The 8000-nt window shown below is 48.6% G+C and overlaps 1 protein-coding gene across 1 annotated transcript in view; it reads right to left on the bottom strand.

Moving 5' to 3' along the window:
* Window positions 1-8000, bottom strand: part of LOC138498474 (zinc finger protein 268-like) — a 544482-nt gene that overhangs the window by 158951 nt on the left and 377531 nt on the right. The window lies entirely within an intron of this gene.

Raw genomic sequence — 8000 nt, 5'->3', positions numbered from 1 at the left:
CTCTGCTGCTGTGTCGCTGTGATCTCCTGCTCCCGTGATATCAATATAATTCCCTCTGTAGTATCCCACTGCCTCGAGTCCCAGTGATGTTGCTGTATGCCCACAGTACCCTGCTGTCTTGGCCAACCCGTCCTGTTGCTGTAAACCCATCCTTCCAGTTGCTATGTATCCCCCTGGCCCCAACTATGTGCACAGCCCTGCCTCCCTGCGGTGACGCAATATGCCCATCCTCCTGGTCCCCTATGATATCTCTGTACACCCATGCCCATCTCGTGTCCCTCCAGTCCCCTCCTGTCTCAGTATACCCAGCCCTCTGGCCCCGTAATGTCCCTCTGTACCCCGGGCCCATGCATGCTTGCTGTTTGTCCCTACCATGGCTGCCCATGATGTGTACCCAGCCCTCATGTACCGTTCCTGGCATGTCACCACTGTCCGTACCCCACCACTCGCTTCGAAGCGCATTATGCTTAGGCGCTCTACGCATGAACCATAATATCACTATGCTTACTCTCTACACCATCACTCAATTAGAGTACAGCTGTACCCCTCGATAAATCTGTCCTAGCTGCTCACATACGAACACTACCCCACGAACACCTCATCACCCTAATAAAACGCAGCTATATCCCATGACCAACTGGCCTAGCGGCTCATATAAGCCTCCTACAGGCCTAATGCAGCCAGAACCTGGTCTGGATATCCACCCACCAGACTGCACACATTCAACTGATATCTCCACCACCTCAACTAATGCAGCTACCATCAGGCAATTGCACCAGCTGCACGCAACTGGTGCACCCACGCACCCTACGACACTATATTTCTCTACTTGCTCTACTGAACTGGACTGCAGTCCCTGAGGGCGTTCAACCTACCAGCGCTTTGAGGTCATACCAATGATATATAGAGCGCTATATAAATGCCAAATAACATAACATGAGCAATGTCATCAGGGCTCTCATCTGTGGCTTTGGGGAGTCCTGGTGCTCCAGCCCTACCAGGCCACACAGCTTCTCCCCTATCGTAAGGGGACTGGATTCTGGGGCATCCCTGTCTGGTTCTTCGCTCTACTCTTAAAGTATCGTACAATTGTGTGTTCACTGCCAGCCTTATCGAGGGGTTCCTATAATTTGCTTCCACCATTCGTATATATTCCGGGCCGAAATCCCATCCTTACCATTGCTTGGAATCGATAGGGCCACTCCACCCGATCAACTGCTTTTTCAGCATCGAGAGATCAGGGTGGCTGGGAGTCTGATCCTTTCTAGCTTCTCTAAGAGATGGCTTGCCCTTCTCGTATTGTCCCACGTTTGTCTCCCAGTGATAAAGCCTGTTTGGTGTAGCCCAATGACTCCAGGCAGTACTCCTCTAACTCTTTCTGCTAGAATCCCTGTGCACATTTTCACATCTGTGTTGAATAATGCTATGGGCCTGTAGTATCCGCAGTTAGTGGGATCCTTATTGGGTTTTTCGAAGAGTACCGCCTTTGCTTCGGTCATCGTGCGGGTCACCCCTTCTCCCTCCTGGAATGGATTGTAAAGCCTGGTAAGGAAGTTTTTTTTTTAACTCATTGCAGTATGTTTTATAGAAATTCCCAGAGTTGCTGTCTGGGCCTGGTGCTTTATTGGGTGGGGGGGGGGGCGGTTCTTTATTGTCCTTTCTACCTCCTCTTCTGTGATTTCCCTGTCCAGATATCTCCTGCTCTCCTTTGTTATCTTGGTGAGCTTCACCCTATTGAAGAAGGTCTTTATCCTAGCTTAGTTCGGGTGTTCCGAGGAGTGGAGTTTTTTGTAGTATGTGGCGAAAGCTTGTACTATCTCCTCAGATACAGTGGTTATGGATCTATCTGGCTACCTGATTTTATCCCTCCCTTAAATGGCGCTGCCCAATCTGTTTTAACAGCCTTGCGAGCATCCTATCTGCTTTATTGGCCCCGATTATAGTGGAGCTGCTTAAGGTTCAACAGGGCTCTCTCTGCGTTGACGGATCTGAACATGTGCCTCTGTGCTTCTTTCACTCTGCTGGCCTTCTCCCTGTCCCTATCCTCTGCTAAATCGTTGTGGGCCTCCCTCAATTCTGCCTCCATGTCCTTTTCCAACCTGTCCTCTTTCCTTCTAGCTGCACCTAGAGAGATCAGCTCCCCCCGTAGTACAGCCTTAAAGGCGTCCCAAACTGTGCCCCGGGGTATCCCCTGCACGTCGTTTAGCCTGAAATAGTCTGTAATTTTGTCCCTAACTGCTTCCTGTATCGCCCTATCTCTGAGCATTTCGTTTGGGCATCTCCAGGACCATAATGGGGTATTTGGTTTGAGTCCCCCAAGAATGATCCGAATAGGTGCGTCATCGGATAGGGCAATCGGGTCGACCTTTATCGACCAGAGCTCCTAGAATTCCTGGGGAGCCCCATGCGTAATCTAGACTGGAAAATGTTCGGTGTACATGGGAGTAGCAAGTGTACCTTGATTCTGGCCCCTTTTTCTCCCCCCAAAGGTCTCTCAGTTCCATACCTGCCAATCGGTCTCTTACCGCTTTAGATGGGTGCTGCCCTTTATTTGCGCCCCGTCTGCTCCTATTCCCTTCCGGCTCCCAAGCTATGTTGAAATCCCCTGTGAGAAGTACCTCCCCTTCCGCAAATCTCTCTAGTTTCCCTAGGGCATGGAGTAAGAACCTGTCCTGGCCCGAGTTAGGGGCATACATGGTGCCCATTTTAAGCACTTTCCACTCCATCAGGACATGCAGGAATATAAATCTGCCATTCGGTCCACTACCGTTTTCAGCATTTTTGTCCCCCAGTGAATCCTTCAATCCCACTACTACCTCCACCGTCTTATTCTGCGTGTTCGTCTGGTAGAGCTGGGAGAATTGGTGTATATATAGCTTATGGCCATCCCAGGGGAGCTTGTTACCGGGCCCATCGCCCTTCTTTTCTGAAGCGTGGTGGCGGCCAGGTCCTGAAATGGGATCACCTGCGAGGGAGCCATTGATTGTTATCCTGGATTGGCCCGTAGTTGTCTGGAGTACTACCTTCTTAACTCCGTATGAGGCTAAAGGTGCCAACACGTCCCTGGGTCTGGTTCCCTCGCTGCTCCTCTTAGGGCCCACTCTGTATCTTATATTGATTCAGATCTCCTCCAGGGCGACTCTGCCACGAGTTCTGCGAAACATTGCTGAACTTCTGTTTTCAGGTCTGTATCGGAGGTTGACTCTGCCAGGCCTTTTATTCTGATGTTCGAGCGTCTGGAACGATTCTTTAGGTCTTCTGTGTGGATTTCCAAGTTATGCGTGGCCGCCGCGATCTGTTCCAGAAGTTCTGAGTTCTGCGTTACCTCCTTATCCAACTCTGACAGGCCTTGTTCCATCACATCTACTCTGTTTCCCAGGGAGTTGATGTCTTCCCTAACCTCCCTCCGTGAACTCTTTATACATTCCTTCAGATTGGCCATTTGATCCTGATGGGATGTGGTGAGCCTCTCTTCCATCCCTTTCAGGCAGGTTAGTAGATCGTCCTTGCTAAGGGCCATTTCCTCTTGCGTGGAGCAGAGGAGTGGTTCCCTTCTTGCTGTCTGCTCAGGGCGCCAAGCTCCGCCTCCCCAGAGAGCTTTTGCCAGCCCTTCTCTAGCTGGCCGCTCCTCAAATTCTGAGGTCTACCCTACCCTCTGCGCTTCACCAGTGCAGCTACTGCTTTGATATAAATGCTGGGCAGGGGGGGTGGGGGGCAGGGGCTTCGCCCTGCGTGTGGTGCCGCGTATGGTGTAGAAGGCAGTTGAGCCCCCCTGCTCCCCCCCCCAACCCCTGTAAAATGCAGTGCAGTTCGTGTCCCCAGCTGTCTGCCCCCTGCATGCGGCTCTCACCTCTTTCTGCTTGCAGAGCTGTGTGCTGGCGGGGGGGGGGGGATGTTTGCCACTGCAGCTCCAGCGCTCACGCTGCCTTCTCAGCTCTCTCCCACCCACTCGCAGGGCTCGCGGCACGGTGACTGCCGTCGAGCCACGGCTGCTTGCTGGTTATTTGCCTGTTCCTCTCTCCAGAGGTTCCCCCTACTACAGCAAAGTCTCTGATTCAGTATCTTCATTTCTGATAGCCTTAAGGGCTCAATTAAAATGCTTTTCTTTTCCCTCCTTTATGGGCCTGGCCGGGAGCTCATGAGAGTGCGTGTCACTCTCCGCCAGCCATCTTGGATTCCCCCCTCTTTTATGAATCTCTTTTAAGAGGCGATGCATTTGTTTTAATTAGTGGGGTGACCACCTCTATGGAATGAATGTTATTTTCCACTTTTTAAACTTTATTGTGATGACCATGGAGGGAGTGGGTAGTGGCGGAGGAGGTGGGGTAAAGAGAGGGAGGTGCTGCTGTTCAAATCTGCAGGGTGTGCCCTTCCATACCTTAACCCACAGCTAAATGAGATATTATTATAAAACACCAACTGAATGGCAAATATTTAACAATCTCACCTTGACAGACAGAAGAGTGGAAGAGCCAAATGCAGCGGTGAAAGCCCTCCTGGAACAGTCCTGCCCTCTTTGATCTGGAATGCGGTTAACCAGGAGAAAGGACAGGGCCGCCAGGGAAACCCTCTGGGGAAGAAAACCCTGGTTGAATCTGGGAATCTGATGACTCAGAGTGGTTGCGAGGTGTCTCCGGTTCTTGGCAATGGATGGCAGATGGGAAGGCTTCTTCTGAATGCAAACAATGAAGACAGGAGATGAGAGAGAATCTACAATATAAGGAGGAAATCAGAATAGTGGAAAGATATGAGGAAGGGAATTATCTCACCAGCGACGGCTGTAGTAAGTACTGAGAGGACCGGACTGATGGAACGGAAGCAAGACGGATGGAGTACAAGGTTGCTACAACAAAAAGAAGGGTAAGGAAAGCACCCCGAAAGGATGAACAGATTCTTAAGGAGAGTGCACTTACTCTTAAAGATTTCCACAGATATTCCCAAGCCTGTGACGGCGATCTTCGGTTGGTGAAGGGGGGGGGGGGAGAGGGAGTGCTAGATTAGCGGATTGAGAGGCTCGAGAAAGTAGAGCCGATCTGGGAGGAGAGAACAAGGTTAGCAATGTAGAGAAATTCTTATCTTGGAAGGGTAGCAAGGCAAAAGAAACCTAGTGGCGAGCTCATGGAGCGTCTGTAACAACAGAAGCGACGCAAAGAGTTCTCTGCTTCAGTTCCGGATAAAAGATCACGTGAGCGATTTGCAGAGACTGGACCGCTGCACTCCGCCCATAGATTATAATGAGGAACCATCTTGGAAGTACTATTCTGAAGCATACCGCAGAAGCGGTTACGAGCCCAGAGAGACCACAGACTGAAATGTGTAACAGATATGGCATTAAAGAAAAAATGTAGTAAATTAATGTGTTCCCAAATCAATGGATTGATACAACCCACATTCTACATTTCCTGTCTTTGTATAAAGCTTTGCTAGCATGGAGTCGGAATGATACTGGGACACAAGTTAGACATGATTTTGGCTGAAGACATTTGTTATAACACCATCTGGGTTGGGAAAAGGCCCTGCTGTCCCTGCATTAGCAGAGTTTCCCTACCTAAACTCGAAACTAAGGATCTGTCTGTGTCAGAAGTCCAAAACAAAACCATCCTATGTCCAAAGTACTTTTCTGACCCTCCCACTCTAAAAAAATGAATTCTAAGATGAAAAGGAGAATGTCTTTGGCCTTAAGTGTTTTATAAATGTTCAAAAGAAAAATGTAGATCTCCCACAAAAAGGAAGTCTTTCAAGTATGGGCATCCTTGCTCCAGAGGGTTCTTCCCTTCCCCTGGATTCTTCATCACTTTTTTGGGATACAAATATAGCTTTCACGTCCCGCTGCTGGGGCAGACGTGGCGTTTAATGGCCCACCAGCCTGAGCTTTGTAGGCCTGAGCTGTGGGGCATTAAACCAGGGTACGGATAACTTTTATTTCTCCCCCCCCCTTTTTGTTTTTTGTTTTTTTGGATGGTCCCTTTTCAGATGACGGCGGCCATTGAAAATATGTTCAAAAATGGCTGCTGTCATCTGAAAAGGGACCTAGTGCCTTTTTCTTATTCATTTATAATGCTGTAGGCAGTGGGCACTAAGTGGACCCGATTGGTCGATGCGGTATGGTGCTGTAGGTGTGGGTGACATCTCTTCCTCCTGGTTGGCTGATCGGCTGACGAGATGGTGGACGTCAGACATCTTGTGCTTCACAGGGATGAAGGTTGTGTTGAGGCCGTGGTCACTACCTAAGCTAACATTTTATATTGTATGTTTCTAAATAACAAAATATATAAACATTTTATGCTATTGTTACACGTCTACAAAAAATTACACATAAAACCTTATTGTCAGTACACTTAGGTCATTCATGGCTTTAATTGGAGGCCTTGACCTTTATTATGCATTTACAAGAATCAGGCTGTGTTGCACATAAGTCTCAAACCTTGGACTTTTGTTAATATAAGTAAACATATACTACGGTAAAGTTATATGGTTAGTCGTGGGTGTGCTGGGTGGGTTTTGCAGCGCAGGCGAGGGTCTGGCACTTGAAAGGGATACCTCGCGGGGGGCACAGGGTCAGGACAGCAGTAAGTTACTCTAGGTGGGGGTGGGTGACTTGTACGTTTATGGAGACGAATGAGCAAAAGTGCTTAGCTCATGCTGGTTCACATGCCGGTTCTCATGCGGGCACAGTGATCTCAGAGGAAGAATACTGTATCATATTAGTTGTTGCAAATTTCTCCAGCTTCAGCGTGAGAATGGGATCGCGGAGCTTTATTTTGCAGAGGGGGACCAAGGGTGGGGGGGGATAGCCAGCTGCCTGCGCGCCTTCTGCTGTCATTCCCTGCTTCGCATGGGATTCTGGTGAGCAAACCACTGTGCTCCAACACCAGCAAGTGCCCAGGAGCCCTCCATTGGCTTCTAGCAGCCGTCTCCCTTCAGGTTCCTGAGCCGGTTGGCTTCACCAAATTCCTTCCAGGCGTCACTTTGCACGGAGACAAGCAACTCTCTCCTGCCAGCAGCCTGCTTGCGTTTCCTGCTTCAGTGATTTAAATGTCCCAGACTGTGAGAAACCTTAAGGTGTCTCACCCGCTAGTCCCTGAGTAGCTGTCATCCAGGTGGCCAGGACGGGGCTGTTGCTATTGGATCCAGTTCCTGGGGGTGGACCAGGGCGGGAGGATCCTCTGAATGCGATGGGGGGGGGTCTTCGGGGAGTGGAAGTGGAACACTGAAAGGTGAGATGTGGTATCCCCTTCATTACGACACCTTTTCCCCATCCTACCCTGTTGGATATGTTGAACCTCCACCCCGCCCCCTTTTCCAACATGAACACTGTTAGGCAGAATTACATGCAGTACCCTTTGGGAACACTACGCACAATTAAGACTATAGGTGTAAGTACAATCTCGCCTTTGGTATAAGTCTGTACTACACAGTTTGTGGTAGCAGTGCTGAGCAGCCAGGCTTATCTCAAGAGGGATGTGAGCAGTACAAGATGTTAACACAAAGTACTTTCAATCACAATGGTTCAAAATCTTACTCAAGGTTTCTTGGTAAAACACTATTCATTTATTTACACAATCATTTAGAAAACATTACACTAGAATAAGCAGTTCAATATCACACTATACTACACTCCAGTACTCAGTGCTCCAAATAAGATTTTGAAGGTGGGAGTATTTTACTCTCTCTTTTTAAACTTTGAGAGTAAATGTGATTTTAAGAGAGCAAAAATGACTTTTCTCCTTTGCAAGAGAGTAAAATGTATGCAGCATCCAGCCGACGTGTCCAAAAACTATGGGAAGCATTACTATGCGGCAGCTTTCTGCATTGTGAGAGAATACACCTTTCATTATTTCTGGCCATTTGATCTATCCTGTATATATTTAATTGTTGAAATCACAAAAACCTAGCCAATTATATAGTACACCAAACATGAATTGTATTGAGATTCGATGGCAGAATTCTCTTTTGATGTTTAATGAAAGTCCTAATTTCCTGGAGCTATTACTACCTAA

The sequence above is a fragment of the Ambystoma mexicanum genome, chromosome 5q (assembly GCF_040938575.1).
Source record: "Ambystoma mexicanum isolate Mex_15411 chromosome 5q, UKY_AmexF1_1, whole genome shotgun sequence".
Taxonomy (NCBI): domain Eukaryota; kingdom Metazoa; phylum Chordata; class Amphibia; order Caudata; family Ambystomatidae; genus Ambystoma; species Ambystoma mexicanum.
This window is presented reverse-complemented; position numbering and strand designations above follow the sequence as displayed.